The 16747-nt window shown below is 45.1% G+C and overlaps 1 pseudogene; it reads left to right on the top strand.

The window, feature by feature from the left end:
- Nucleotides 1609-4000, top strand: LOC108636603 (annotated as a pseudogene).

Here is a 16747-nt window from a genome sequence, read left to right as displayed (position 1 = left end):
AGAAGGGAAAGGGAAAAACATTAATGGCACAAAAATTGACTGATGATAGAAAAGGAAATTCTATAGGATTTGGATGGGTTGACCTGACCCCTCCCCCATACTGGATAGTGACGCTCCTGCCTCAGTGCTCCACCAGGACTGGAGGCTGCCTTGATGCCCGATCCAGGGCCAGGTGAAGTCCTGCAGCAGCTGCTGCTCCTCCGCCAGCTCTTCCTGAGGTCGTAGAGCCGCCACCTCGGCAGGCTCCGATCCCGGTGACAGAAGCCTTTGGCCACCACTTCCAGGATCCGGCTCCAGCCGAACCGCTCAAGCTATACCCGCCTCTCCGGGTGAGTACTGACAAGAAGGCGAGGGAGACATTGGAATTAAGCAGAGACTGCGCTCTGCCAGAGAGCCGGAGGGAATGCAAGAGAATAGACACGAGATTTGCAATACTAGCTGCTGCTCTGGGAAAGTCTATCTCGGGCCTTCTGGAAAACCTCCTCTGCCCCAGGGACAGGACAGTCCTTTAACCGGTCCCAACGGAGGCCTCGGGCCCCATTACAGCCAAACCAGTGTGGCTGGTGCCAAGCTTTTGGCCCCTGGAAGAATGAATGCCCTAAGGCAAGGAAGGAAGAGGAAGCTCCCACAGTTGTGGGGCTTGCTGACTTGGAAAATAAATAGGGCTTCCGGGGCTCAGAGATATCAAGTCCCCAAGAGCTCATGGTAACCTTAAAAGTGGGGGACCAAAACACTGACTTCATGGTGGATACAGGAGCAGAACTGTTGGTAGTAACAAAACCTGTGACACCACTGTCCGGAAAGACTACCGCTGTAACTGGGATATGGGGAGAAGACATGATTAAATCGTTTTGCCAGCCCAGAAAATGTCAGATGGGGGGGCACCAAGTGATTTATGAATTCCTCTACATTTCTGAGTGCCCAGTACCCCTGTTGGGAATAGACTTGCTTTCCAAACTAGGAGCACAAGTGACTTTCTCCCCTGAGGAGAGGCCCACCTTCTGGATGGACACTATAACTTATTTGCTCTCTCTTTCAGTACCACCCCAAGATGAGTGGAGGTTGCATGAGCCTCTGCAGGAAGAACCAGGTGGGCCAGAAGAGCATGAGGGAGAGCTAACTCAGTTATTCCCTGAGGTCTGGGTGAAAGACAAACCCCCCTCCCCCCCAGGCTGGCTAGACATCAAGCCCCAGTGATAATAGAACTTATACTAGGCACCATCCCGGTTAGAAAGCGCCAGTACCCACTACCGATAGAGGCCTGGGCCGGCATACTGCCCCATATCAATAGACTGAAACAAGTGGGCATTCTAGTAGATTGCCAGTCGGCTTGGAATACGCTGATCCTGCCAGTCAAAAAGGAAGGAAGACAGGGCTATAGGCCTGTACAGGCAGGCTGGTCAACCAGGCTACTGTGACTTTACACCCCACTGTTCCAAACCCCTATACCTTACTTAGCCTCCTCCCGCCAAGGACCAAAGTTCATACTCACCTAGATCTCAAGGATGCCTTCTGAGTATGCCTCGCCCCAGCGTCACAGCCCACCTTTGCCCTTGAATGGGAAGATCCGGTCGGGGGCACCAAGCAACAGCTCATCTGGACTCCCCCATGAGATTTAAGAACCCCCCAGCCATCTTTGGGGAAGCCTTGGCTTCTGACCTGAACTCGTTCCATCCGGAAGAGTATGGATGTTGGCTCCTACAATATGGGGATGACCTGCTGCTGGCCGCCGAGACCAAGGAAAAATGCTGGGAAGGGACAGAAGCACTGCTCCAGCTGCTGATGAAAGCAGGTTACTGGGGGTCGAAGAAGAAGGCACAGATCTGCAAGGAGGAGGTAAGGTAGCTGGGGTTTGTTTTAAAGAAGGACACAGGGGTCCAGACCCTAGTTGGGTCCTATATACTGATGGCACTAGCCTGATAAAACAAGGACAATGGCTGTCAGGTTAGCCAAAGTGGAAGGGCCATCAAGACTGAAAAGGGATGGTGGGAATTGCCAAGTGGCAAATTATTGGTACCGGAGGAGTTGGCACACAATCTGGTAAGCCAAACACACCAAATGACCACCTAGGCCATGCTGCCTGCCCACAGGTTAATGCTGCCTCTCGGGTATTCAGACAAAAACCTCCAGGTATTCAGCTGAAAGGCACGCTGCCCTTTGAACACCTGGGAGTGGACTTCACTGAAATGAAACCTCACCGACGCTACTGTTACCTGCTGATCATGGTATGTACGTTCTCGGGATGGGTAGAAGCTTTTCCTACCTGGACTGAAAGAGCATCAGAAGTAGCCCAGTGCCTGCTTAGGGAAATAGTTCCCAGAGTTGGACTTCCTACCAGCATTGGTTCAGACAATGACCTGGCTTTTGTAGCTGATTTAATACAACAAGTAAGCAAACTTTAAACATCAAATGGAAACTGCACACCGCATATAGGCCCAGAGTTCTAAGATGGTGGAATGAACCAACCGGACATTAAAGAAACTCTCCAACTGGAACATAGAGACTGACTGCTCCTGGGTGGACTTGCTTCCGATGGCTCTGCTCAGATTCAGGATGACCCCACAGTCCCAAGGCTATTCTTCATACGAAATTGTGAATGGGAGGCCCCCTCCCATAATAAAGCAGGTGTCAACAAATTTGCCTCAGGTAAGCGGGGAGAGGATTTCACAGCAGATGGAACTGGGTAAGGTAATAAATCAGGTAACGAAGTTTGTATAAGAAAGGGTGCCGTTCCCCCTTGGGGAACAGATTCATGAGTTTACGCTTGGTGACCAAGTATGAGTCAAAGATTGGAAACATGATTTACTAGCCCTTTGGTGAAAGGGCCCTTTTGTTATTCTAACTACCCTTACTGCAGTTAAAGTTGCAGGTATTGTCCCTTGGATCCATCATACGAGGGTGAAGAGAACATGCCACGCAGATCCAAAAAACACTGAGTGGACTGCACAGAGGGACCCCGCTGACCCTCGAGAGACAAAGACCATCCTGAAGAAGGAGGAAAAGAAGATCCTGGACGAGCCCCTTCAGGATGAAGCCGCACAATCAACTCCTGCTGCTTGGCCTCATCAACGTAATTTTGAATTTAACTTCCCTTTCAACTCAGGACAATGTTTTCATCTCATGGGCACCTTCCTACGCAGACTTCCACAACACTTCCAACTGCTGGGCAGGTAGGGCTATGCCTCTGTCAGTGATGGATGGATTTCCTTGGTGGGTGTCACCGCTCTGTCAAGGAGATTTTAAGCCACTCTGCTCTTTTCTGGGATGACAAAAAGAGACTTTGCTCTCTCTTGTCAATCATAACCTCTCCGTGCTCTCTTGGTGTAAGACCTGCAGTTAATAGACTCGGGTCATGGGGTTACATTTGATATAAATGCCAGTGTAACAAAAGCCTAACCTACTTGTTGTAAATCTACCCCAGTAGCCCCGGTAAATCTACCTTATTTACATGCTAGGTGGACAAGATCTGTGTTTCAATGATATGAGTATATTGCTGCCTTATTCGTATCCTCTATAGGGACAACAGATATCATGATTAAAGTAGAGGCCTTGACTAATTTCACAAAACAGGCCCTCCTGGATAGAGCAAAAGCCATCCAAGCCTTAAATGAAGAGCAAATCCAAATGAGAAAAGCAGTAATTCATAATAGAATGGCTTTGACATACTCACAGCTGCTCAAGGAGGGACCTGTGCTATAATTAAGGTTGGATGTTGTGTATACATTCCTGACTTATCTGGCAATGTATCCACTGCTGTAGATGACATGAAAACCAGGTAAAAGCAACGTCAAATGAAAACATTCCTTTCTGGACTTCGGTCCTATCTTGGGTGAAGGGAGATTGGTGAAAAGCTATATTTACCACTGTTACAGTTGCCTTGATAGTTCTGCTTTGTGGACCCTGAATTTTACAATGTATTATGAACTTTGTCACCTGAAGGGTGATGTCATTCTCCCAAACTGGCGGTCGGAGAGCCAGGGTGCAATATATCCCTATGAATGATGCTCATAATATGAGTTAAGAGCATCAAGAGGGGGGAATGAAGAAGGAATTCATAAGGCCTGGACTCCATCTTAGGCCTGTTCATGCTGATCATGCTGATCATGCTCTAAGACCCCCTCCAGACAGGGGAACCTTGAAGATCGTATCTAGGTTACTCATCACCCAAGAGAAAACATACCCTAATCACCCCTTCCTCTAGACAGGCCATAAATTCTTCTGTATCAATTGGAGTATAATCTCGGGTTTATTGATTATTGGCTAATTGTTTGACTCTTTGAGCACATGAGCGCATAGCAAGTGAATGATGGGGTTATTGGGATTGTATTTTCCTTGGTTTATGTAAGTCTCAAGGAATTTGGAGTGGTGTGTTCAGACATGTACACATGGGGTATAAAAGGTTTTCACAAATGCTGATCAGGGTCCTTGGCTAAGAGGAGACTCTGCCTTGGGCCCGCCAGTGTTAATAAACTGCACTCCACTATCTGCATTGTCCTTCTGAGTGAGTTTGTTTCCCGGAATGCGTGGCTACAACAGTATAAACCGTGATATAAGCCAAGAAACTATTTTATTATTTTAACTAGGTCAAGTTGGCTTCTCTGTTGCTCATGATAAGTGAAAGTGTTAGTCTGTCCCTGGAATTCTCCAGGCAAGAATACTGGAGTGGGTTGCCATTTCCTTCTCCAGGGGATCTTCCTGACCCAGGGATCGAACCTAGTCTCCTGCATTGCAGGCTGAGTCTTTACCATCTGAGCCACCAGGGAAACTCGTTGCTCATGATAAAATAGTTGCAAATGATGTAAGTCCCTTGTTAAGGGACTTATCTACCTGTAGCATCTGTGGAATAAAGAGGATGCTTGTTTTTCTCAGAGGTCTCAAAGATCTCTGTATCTCATATCGTGTATAACAATGAGCTTAAACTTCTTAGTTCAGCATTTGAGATAGTCCATCAGTGGAACAGAGCCAACTTTTTTGCTCCAGTCAAATTGGTTTTATGACAGTTCCCACTGTATTCCTTTTCTCTGCTTGTGCTTAGTTGCTCAGTCATGTCTGACTCTCTGTGACCCCATGGACTGTTGCCCACCAGGCTCCTCGGCCCGTGAGAATTTTCTAGGCAAGAATATACTGCAGTGGGTTGCCATGTTCTCTTCCAGGGGATCTTCCCAATTCAGGGATCAAATGCAGGTCTCCCACATTGTAGGCAGATTCTTTAGCATCTGAGCCACAAGGGAAACCCCTGGAGGCTTATCCCTCCTTAAAAGTCACTGCCCTTGCATTTTTATATCTTCCCCGATCTTCCCAAACCATACTTGTCTCTCTCGATCTGTGTTTCCCATCACATTCTTCCAATCACTACTTAAACTGCCTTGTTTTCTTCACCCTTTGTGTAGGCTCTCTTTTGTTAACCATTTTAATATGTGTTTAGCTTATCTTCTTGAGAGCAGATAGTATAGCTTTTCTGATAAATGTCTATTTCCTAGTACCTAGAACCATGTCCTACACATATTAGGTACTAGTTACTAGTTATGTGCTGGATAGTTAGTAATAGTCATATTTTTTAATCAGCATCAACCCAAATGATTATGTCTGGGTAAGATTAAGGACTCAAATACTACTTAGAGGTTCGTCTAGTCAAGGCTATGATTTTTCCACTGGTCATGTATGGGTGTGAGAGTTGGACTATAAAGAAAGCTGAGCACCAAAGAGTTGATGCTTTTGAACTATGGTTTTGGAGAAGACTCTTGAGTGTCCCTTGGACTGCAAGGAGATCCAACCAGTCCATCCTAAATAAGATCAGTCCTGGGTGTTCACTGGAAGGACTGATGTTGAAGCTGAAACTCCAATACTTTGGCCACCTGATGCGAAGAGCTGACTCATTTGAAAAGACCCTGATGCTGGGAAAGATTGGCGGCAGGAGAAGGGGACGACAGAGGATGAGATGGTTGGATGGTATCACTGACTCGATGGACATGGGTTTGGGTGAACTCCGGGAGTTGGTGATGGACAGGGAGGCCTGGTGTGCTGTGGTTCATGGGGTCTCAAAGAGTCAGACACGACTGAGCGACTGAACTGAACTGAACTGAACTTCATTTTAAGAAAACCATTTAGATGAAACAAACATGATTGGTGGACTATAACCTAACTCTCAACTCTTCAAATCACAGGGCTTGTGGAAACAAATGAGGTAAACTGATTTGACTAATATATCTTTGTTATGAAAACCTACTGGAGTTTGCTCAATTATAAGCAGGTATCAAATGGCCATATAATATAGTCCTATAACTCAAGAGCTGCCTGTGGTTAAATATATCTGCCAAGAAGGTGGGCAATTTGGTGGTCCCAATTCCCAGTTCTATGTAAAACCTCTGTGTGGTGACCAGCCATTCAAGAGGCCCCAGACCCAAAAGTCTGCAGAATGGCTGTGTGATGCTGTTCATTTCATCATTTCCTGCATTGCTCCCCACTGACGCTCCCTTTGGCTTCCTGGAGTCTGTTTATAAAGAGAAGTAAAGGCCCATATTCTGTTTGGCCTCCATGCAGGTTTTATTGTACGTCTTTAAAGCTTTATGACATTCTGGGGTATATTTCCCTGGCATTCCAGCATGACCCATAGTACAGTGGAAACAGGCTGTCCTTAGCATTTCATGGCCTGACCGTTTAATGACATCATTCTCAGAGGTGAAGGAAAAGCTATAAGGAAAATCCAATTTGGCCTGCTCTAGCCACAGTTGCCTTAATTAGCCTCCATTTTTAATGCAATAAAAGGAATAAGCCTAAAGATGGCCGGCTAGGAAAATTATGAGGCTTCAGGTGTGGTTGGTTACTGTAATTTCTCTGCTGGTAGAAAACATTGTTAGGCCAGAGATTTGCTCTCTATCTTGAGAATACAGACTAAAAGGAGAAAGAAAGGTACGTATATAAATTTTTAAAAAGATATTAGCTATGCTATCTGCTACCATCACCATCTTGGCATTTTATTCTTCCGAGAAAGCTTAAGCACTTTCTCTCTGTATTGGTTCCTCCTTACTGCTGTGAGCCTTATAATTCTGTGCAATATAAATATGTAATATTGAGCTGGATTGGATCCCCCTTTCACTATAAAGCTGCATGTTCTCTGTTGGCATCCCTTTGGAGTAATCTTTAAGCAAAAAAGCATTTGGAACATGAGACAGAATAAGGCACATTTTCTTCTAAGTGTGGGCTTTCTCTTCTGTAAACAGATACATCAAAACAGCCAAGTCTCCATTTGGTGATCTGAATAGGCATTTGATATTTGCACTGAGAAATATTGAATTCTTAGAACATGAAGAGGTGATTCAAGAATTTTCTCACAAGCCAGACTTTAATCAATTATTTGCACATTAGTGAGCAGATATATTTCTTTAGTACACTCTAAGTCTGAGGAAACAGAGCATCATCAATCAACTTTACCTTTTCTATGGACATGTCATATGATATACAAAAATCTTAGATGATACGGTACTTTAAAAAGAGCAAATTAAAAGGTCCTCAGGGTGACTAACTATCCGAACCTGTGATATCTGTGAAATTAGCACAGTCACAGTCTTGCTAGAATCTCTAATATGTTGTGATTGAGAATTTGAATCATACTGCATAAGTCAGAATGTTACTTGCTAGTTAGTGAGTCCATCCAGTCACCAGCATCTACTCCCAAAGCAAATTTATTGCCCTCTTCCTCAGATAGGATATGTGGTAACTCTGATGACTTGTTAAAAGTGTTTTATCGAGAAAAATGTCAACTTCTGTCCTCTCCCACCTCCTGGCTCCCATAAAGACAGTGAATGCTGCCAATGGAAATGAAGAGAAAGTGAGAGGTTTAACAAAGGGATCAATCCCTCTTGAATGTCGAGGTCACTGACTGTGTGGCCTTGGGCAAGGCACTTTGATCTCTCTGAGCCTTGTTCTCCCCTTCTTTTCCTTATTCCTCCATCCCCTCATTTATTCAGCATTTATTTATTTACTGTGTGTCAGGCACTGTAGGCAGCGGGGACATATGGTGAAATAAAGTCACTGCCCTCAGAGAGCTTATAGTTTGATGGGGGTTGTGGGAGGGCAACAGAAGGCAGCCAAGAAGCCGTAACACCTGACTGTTTATGGTCAGTTCACTGGGACAAATGAAACAATTTTATTCTGATTCTGCGGATAAGACTTTAATTATTTTTAAATGGAGACTCTCCCTTTTAATTAATCTTTATAACATCTTCTGAAGGGCTTCTTCTGCAGCTTTGCTTGGGACGGTGTTCAGCACGAACTGGAGGGAACAGAGGCAGAGAGGCAGGGCCTCCTGTACTTACTAACTCAATTACTTGCAAGATTCGCTGAATTTCTCCAATAGTTCAATGTGGTAATAACGCCCTCCCCAGCCACCTGCTGTGTTAATCTAAGAACCAAACTGGGGTTCTTAGTACTCTTTCCTGGAAAATCCCATGGATGGAGGAGCCTGGTAGGCTGCAGTCCATGCGGTCGCGAAGAGTTGGACATGACTGAGTGACTTCACTTTCACTTTTCACTTTCATGCATTGGAGAAGGAAATGGCAACCCACTCCAGTGTTCTTGCCTGGAGAATCCTAGGGACGGTGCAGCCTGGTGGGCTGCTGTCTATGGGGTTGCACAGAGTCGGACACAACTGAAGCGACTTAGCAGCATCAGCAGCAGCTGGGACACAGCACTAGGAAATAGAGAGGCTAATCCTGGGATGCTGAGTAAGGTGCAATGATGTCACTGTGAGAAGAAACAAAGAGAAGCAGGGAGGTCGTTTCTCTCCAGGTTTCTCTATAGCTTCTAAGGGGGTCCATGTTCAACCTAACATGGCACCAATGACAATTACAGAAAATGTGCCATGCGCTTGCCTAACCGTATATCCAAACACACAGATTGGTGACAGACACCGTTCCCCCTGGGTTTGTTCATTTCCTTGTAGGGCACGTCATCTCCAACAAGGAGCATTATCAAACCAAACTGACCAGTCTGAAGAAACCCCACCTTGCTTGCTCCCCCACAGGAATTCTGACTCAATTTGGGCTCTGAACGCTGTATTGTCTTCTGTTCTTTAGTCTCAACATTAATATTTAAAGATATGTAAATGATTGCTCTTAGTGGAAATTGAATGGACTATTGGTGATATAAAACTATGGATAGAATATATCTTTCTTAATTTTCAATCAGTTTTGGATTGAGGTCAAGAAAAGACCATATTAGCAAAAGAAAAACTGGACTAAATGTGAGAACAGTTGGCTTTAAAAATATATATATTGTTAAGTATTCACAGAATGGCAAGAAGCCAGGAAAGCACTCAGTGGAGTTTTCCATTCCACTCCTCACATCTTGTTTGCAGAGTGTATATTTTTTTGTCTTAAAGCGCCCTGCTCCCAAGTTGAGCAAGGTAGTCTTTCTTGTTTCTATGTAAATAACACAGTTAAATATGGAAAAAGCAGAATCTTGATTTGAAGAACAGATAAGTAGATTAATACATATTAAGCTAACAGAACCCTTTTCCCCTCGAAGACCTTGCCCTTGTTAGGGATGACAATCTGGTTCTAACCCAAGGCAGCTGGAAGCTAATTGACTATAATTCCCCAAGCATGAGATTAAGGCTGGGAAAGCCCAGAACAGAACTGAGGCTGGAGATGAAACAGTTCTATGTTGTTTCTGCTAAAGTGTGAGATGAACTACAGATACAAGCAACAACATGGCTACTTATCAAAAGAAGAAACAAAAAGAGCATATACTGTATGATTCCGTTCACATGAAGTTCGAGAGGCAAAACTAATTTATGAAGAGTTCAGAACAGTGACTGTCTCTGAGAGGTGGTTATTGACTGGAAAGAGGGTGTGAGAGAACTTTCTGGAGGTGATGGGAACATCTTATATCTTCATTTGCGTGGTAATAGAGAGATGTGTATCTTTAAGATATTGGGCACTTCACTGCAGGTAAGCTATATCTCATTTTAAAAAAAAATCACACTTAGGAGGACCATGATACATTTATAACATTTGCCAGTCGACAAAGGACTTTCATATCCATCATTTCTCTTGATTCTTTAAAAAAATTTTTATTTTAATTGGAGGATAATTACCTTACAATATTGTGATTATTTTCTGCCATACATCAGCATGAATCTGTCATAAGTATACATGTGTTCCCCAATCCTGAACTCCCCTTGCCACCTCCCTCCCCAGCCTATTCCTCTGGGTTGTCCCAGAGCACCGGCTTTGGGTGCCCTGCTTCATGCATCGAACTTGCACTGGTCATCTATTTTATATATGGTAATATACATGTTTCAATGCTATTCTCTCAAATCATCCCACCCTCACTTTTTCCCAGAGTTCAAAAGCCTGCTTTTTACATCTATATCTCTTCTGCTGCCCTGCAGGTAGGATCGTCATTACTTTCTTTCTAAATCTCTTGAGTCTTGCAAACATCTTTGAGATTAGATGAGGAAGGTGAGGTGCATCAGAGTTAAAAGTAACAAGGATGTCCCAGGGACACCAGCATGGCTTAGTCACAGTGTATCTCAATGGGGCACTGATGGTTTTTGGGTTAGGACTTGTCTTGACTGTGTGTTTCTGTTCCACAGATTGTGTGACTTGTACCATCTCTGGCAAAAATCCCTTCCCTAAAGGTCAATGGGGTGACCAAAACACCTCTGTGTATTTTCAGATGCTCCCAGAAGCACACTATGAATCCTGTTTGAGAACCACTGTGCTCACTGTTCAGTCCAGTCACTTAGTCGTGTCCAACTCTTTGTGACCCCATGAATTGCAGTACCTGTGGATAATGGGGATTGAGTACCAGTTAGTTAACTAAGTCATAGAGGACATGGAACCCTGATGATGAGAGGGCTTTTGTTTGGCAATGATGGAAAATGGGATACTGGCTGCGTCCTCTGCTTGAGCTGCTATTTCTACACTGGCTTTAGGCCCATTACACGGGTCCCTTCATTTTATCGAGGGCCCAAGAGCGCATATCCATAAATGTGCTGCTGGGATGGGGCTCAGGCTTACAGTCTGTGCCCTAGAAGGCCTGTCCTGTGACCATGTTCCTTTCCTATGCTGCTCTATTAGAATCAAATTATCTGCAACTCCCTTCAGCCTGGACCATAGACGGTTAGCTAGAATCCCTAACCCTGCCCCACCCTCTCAGAAGTGAAGCCTCTGTTGTTGGTAGAATCTCCAGCGGGGCCTTGTGCAAAGAGATTGGTCAAGGTCACATGAAAATAAGTGACCCAGTGAGGGCTTGAGCCCAGCTCTCCTTACCTCAAACTTTGCTTTCAATTGGCTATACTCTTGGTTGGCAAACTATGTCCCATGGTCCAAATCTGGATCCCCTGCCTGCCAGTTCAAGGACGTTCTATTTTAAATGCTTCAATGGGGCTACATTTAAAATGGTTATATAGGGACTTCCCCGGTAGTCCAGTGGTTAAGACTCTGTGTTTCCACTGCAGGAAGCATGGGTTCAATCCTCTGTCCAGGAACTAAGATCCTGCAAGTTGCATGGTGTAACCAAAAAAAGAAAATTATATAAGTGTTTACACAGACTGTCCTCAATTTTGCCTCTTGGCTCACAAAGTCTAAAATATTTACTATCCGTCTGTTTATAGAAAAATTTTCCTGACCCTTGCACTGTCATGATGCTTTATTCCAGTGTATATCCAGCAGGACTCTGACAGGGTTTATGAACAAAAGTACCTCTTTAAAGGGTAATCATGACTTCTCTTATACTGCCAGAACAGGACAAGGGGCAAGAAAGAGATCAATTTTATTAGTCATCAACCAAGCCTATTAGGGGAATTCTCTGGTGGCTCATATGGTAAAAAGTCTGCCTGCACTGTGGAAGGTCTGGGTTCAAGAAGATCCTCTGGAGAAGTGCATGGCAACCTACTCCAGTATTCTTGCCTGGAGAATTCGATGGACAGAGGAGACTGGGGGGCTACGGTCCATGGGGTCACAAAGAGTCAGACACAGCTGAAGCAATTTAGCACAGCACACACACACATTCTCCATCAGGGAACAAGAGCTAGATGTTAAATGGTTTAGGGACAATCAGTCACGTACACTGTCCCATCACTTTAAATCAAGTAGTTTCATTTGATCTTCTCAGCTGTGTCCTGCCCTCTTCCCAAGACAGCTTGATGACCAGCTCCCACAACCAGCTCCCAGCTGGTTGACAGTAAAAAAAAAAAAAAAAAAAAAAAATCACTCAAGAAATGGCAGAAGAACCCCGATGTAAAATGTTAGTACTCTGCTTAATTTCTTGGATTTTTGCCTTGGAGATCTTAGGACCACAGACCATTCATCCATCAACAGACAAGAGAATAGAGATGAGGAGAGAAAGGTCTCCTCTCCAAGGAACTTCCTGACAAACACACAGATGTCTACCGTGCAGCGGAGGCAAGAATTAGAGGAGAGGCCTGTGCCCTTGCTGGAATGGAGAATGTGAAGCCCAGGTAAGTCCACCTGCCAGGAGAGCAAAAATAACAGACAATGGCATTCTAGGCAGAGAAGAGGATGGATATCTATTGTGTACAGTTTTATAGCATATATATGTATAATAAAGGAAATAAAGGCGTAGAAGCAAGACGGAGCATGGGGTGTTAGAAAACAGCACGGAATCTGACATAGCAGGCACCCAAAGTGAATGTAAGGGCAAGAGCGGCCCCTGGAGGTGGGCAGGGCTAGGCCCTGAAGGTTCCGGTAGGCCTCTGTCTCAGGTGGGCTCCCCTACAGTCAGCCCCCGGAGACAAGGTGAGTGGACTAGGGACAGACACAACTCCTTGCTGTGGCTCCCACTGAGAAGTGGGGTCTTGTTCCTGACCCCTTGAATCTGGGCTGAACTGAGTGACCTGCTGAAGTAACATTCTGGGACCTCTGAGACTAAATCACAAGAAGCCTTGTAGCTTCTGCCTGGGTCTCTTGGAGCCCCCTCTCTGGGAGCCCTGACCTGCCACGTAAGAGCTCCGATGACCCTAACACTGCTGTGTTGGCAAGACCATGGTAGTCTGCCCTGGCTGAGTCTAGCTTTTCAGCAGTCCCTGAAATCCCTGCCGGAACCCAGCACGTGAACAAAGCTGTCCCAGACACTTTGGATTTTCCCAGTTGTTCACTGAATACCAATGAGTAACCTCAACTGACAGAAGATGTGGCCCCTTGAGCCCTGCCCAAATTCCTGACCCAGAAAGTTGTGAGAGAAAAGAAAACAGTAGTCATGTTTATCACTGTTTTGAGGCAGTTATTATGCATAGCAATAGAGAACTGCTTTCATTTCTCAGGGTTCCCATAACAAAGCCCCAAACACTGGGAGACTTAAAACAGTAGACCTTTATTGCTTCACAGTTCTAGAGGTCAGAAGTTCAAAACCAAGGTGTTGGCAGGGTCAGGCCCTTTCTGAAGGTCCTAGGAAAGAATCTGTTCCATGCTTTTCTCTTAGCTTGTGGTGTTGCTGGCGATCCTTGGAATCTCTTGGCTTGTACACACATCACTCCAGTCTCTGCTGTCATATGATGTTCTCCTGTGTGTTCTGCACATGGCATTCTCCTCCCTGTGTGTCTCTCTCCTCCTCTTACTAGAGAAAAGTCTTTTTTAAATTTTGGCTTCATGGCAAGGCTTGCGGCATATTAGTTCCCAACCCGGGATCAAACCCATGCACCCTGCAATAAAAGTGCCAAGTCGTAATTACTGGCTTACCAGGGAATTTCCTATAAGACACAAATCTTATTGATTAGGGCTCACTCCCATAGAGTCTGAACTCATCTCAACTTAATTATATCTGCAAAATCTTTCTAAATAAGGTCATGTGAACAGGTAACCAAGGGTTAGGAATTCAACATACCTTTGGCTGGGACACAGTTCAACAGTGATAACCAAAACACAAAGATGTGAGTACAAGTCATTTATCTGGGGGACAATTCTAGGAAGCATTGGTGGAGGACTGGGAAAGTAAGACAGAGAGGGAAAGGAAGCCAAACTAGTGTGCATTATGGGGTGGTTGCTGCTGTGGGCAATTGGAGTCGATTCCACTGGGAACATCTGGGAGACAGCATGGAAAATACTTCAAAGTTATTCTCTTTCTTCCTCTCCACCCCCCTGCCCCAGGGGCCAGGAAGATGGAGAATTTATCCTTCAATTCCCATCCATCACTGGCTGAGGGCTGCTCCTTGGGAGCATTAATTTCCTGACACTTATTACTCACAACTAAGAGAAATCCCTGAAGTGAAGAGAAGCAGGCGCTTGCCATAGAATGCTATGGGTGCTTCCTGGAATAGCAAGTGCTGGGGGATATGAGTGGGGCATGGACAACCTTTCCTACAGCCATGCCAAGGAGGCTGAATTCCATTCTTCAGGTTATGGAAGCTGGAGAAAGTAGGAAGTTGAACTACTTAGTGAAGCAGAGTGAAGTGTTCAGATTTGAATTATAAATCACTCTAATGGGAGCTGAAGGGGGCTGGACTCTCCAGTTAGGAAGCTGTGTCCGTAATCAAGGGGGAAAATCACAAACACACAAACAAATGTGATGGTAGGTCAGATGAAGAAGAAGGGACCAATTCAAGATAAATTAGGGAGGTAGAACCAACAAGCAATATAAAAGGAAGGTGAGGATACATTTGAGGAATTTCTAGACCCTAGAGGAGACCCTTGGCTGCCGTCTATGGGGTCACACAGAGTCAGACACAACTGAAGCGACTTAGCAGCAGCAGCAGCAGCAGAGGAGACCCTAGACAGGGACCCTAGAGGAGAATCTGCCTGCCAAGCAGGAGACGCAGTTTCGATCCCTGGGCCGAGAAGATTCCCTGGAGAGGGAAATAGTAATTCACTCCAGTATTCTTGTCTGGGGAATCCCAGGGACAGAGGAACCTGGTGGGCTATGGTCCATGGGATCTCAAGAGAGTTGGACGTGGCTTAGTGACTAAACAACAACAAAGGAACTCTTAACATTGAGCTAAGCTAAAAGCGGAATCTCATCTTTCATTCAGGCAGGAGACAGATGTGACAGCACCCTGCTTCAGGGCCTTTGCACAAGCTGTTTTCTCTGCCTGCAACCTCTTCCCCCCCAGTCACAGGATCCACTCCTAGCCATATTACAAATCTTTGCTACCACGGCCCCTTTTCAAAGAGGCCTTCCCTGACTGCTTAATTAACAATGCAAGCTGCCTCCCCCTTGTCGTTTCTCCCTATCGCCCTGTCCTGCTATATCTTTCTCCACTTGTCACATTCTGACATACTTTCATTTTAATTATGCATTTGCTTATTGTCTGTTTCTTCCCACTACAATATGAGCTCCAGAGAGGTGGGGTTTTTGTCTCCTGTGGCTGCATAGCAGCATCTAGTCTAGGACCTGGCTCACTGAGGGATGTCAACACTTGATGAATGACAACATTAAAAATGTTGTCGAACACAAACAGACTATAGCTCCTTCTGTCTCCTAAGGAGGAGGGAGTGATGGTAATACAATTTGCAGTACAGGAGAAATAGGATTTCTGTATCACTCCCTTTCCCCTGCAAAGACAAGAGGATGAAGAAGGGGAGGTGCCTGCAGGTGGCACCATGTCTGGGCAAAGTGCAGGGAGCAATTTTAAGTATACAAGGGGAGGCCTGTTGTTGGCTGGGGGTGTAGCAAGAGAAGAGAAAGAGTGCAGGCATTGTTGGTGCAGAGGAGGAGACAGCCTAAAGAAAGCAGCCAGGGGACCTCAGTCGGTAGAATGGCTGGAGGTTTTCAGAGCAGGTGAGTCTTGGACTCAGCTTTATGGTATTTCAAGCTTCTGCCCTGTAAACCCACTCTGTCTCCTCAAAAACACCAGTAAAGTCCACTACAAACACAGGCCTTGTGTGAAAACTAGGGGGCAAACAAGGAATGGGCCCAAATTTCATCTCTGGGTTGGTAGATTACAGAGCATGACAGCAAGTAGAGAACCTGAGATGATACAGAAATGGGATTCAGGGGGGGCAGAAGTTTGGAGTCAGGCATGACCTTGAGAGCTGGGGCTCTGAGAATTTGTAGAAAATTTGGGAAATGCTTTGACTTGAAGACAAGCACTAATCAGAGCCATCACTTGGACTGCCATGGTAGCGTACATTCATATGGTACTTTATAATTCACAAAACGTTTTTGCAGACATTATGTCATTTTTATTTTCACCCTGCGCAACAGAGAGTTTGGGTAATTTGCCCAAGTCCGCCTGAGTGTTAGAGCTGGAACTGAACTTCACATCTTTGTACTGGAAGTCAAATGCATGGCTATATCACTCCTATCTTTTGCAGACTCAATATGTGAGCTTTCAGCTAGTTGAATTCAAATGATGCAGTAACTTGATACTTTTTCTGTGGCACAGCTCGAATCCTCTGTTCCGGGAAGCTCGCGTCTGCAGGAGGGAGGCCTGAGCTAGTGAGTGAGTCTGGTCACTTGTCCAGTAACTATGGCCCCCCTCAGCTCTGTGGCTCCAGCCTGTGGTACCTGGTGGAGGGTTTGTAGGGGTGGAAGGTCTTGGGAGCTATCTGTTGCAAGGGGCAAAGGGCTGAAACTTTTCTCGTCCAACATGTTTTCAGGAGAGGAACTTAGAAGGTGCTTAAAAAATTACATTTTCTTATTTTCAATTTTTTAAGTATTTGGATCTTCCATGGTTAAAAGCATGAATGGAGCATAAGTCTGGGTTTGAAAAATTTGAAAAGATATATTTTCACAATCCTTTCTCAGTTTAAGCTGTTGCTATGCTATCTTACCCAAAGTATCCTGA

The sequence above is a fragment of the Capra hircus genome, chromosome 8 (assembly GCF_001704415.2).
Source record: "Capra hircus breed San Clemente chromosome 8, ASM170441v1, whole genome shotgun sequence".
NCBI classification, from domain to species: Eukaryota; Metazoa; Chordata; class Mammalia; order Artiodactyla; family Bovidae; genus Capra; species Capra hircus.
Note: the sequence above shows the minus strand (reverse complement) of the source record. Positions and strands in the feature narration are given on the sequence as shown.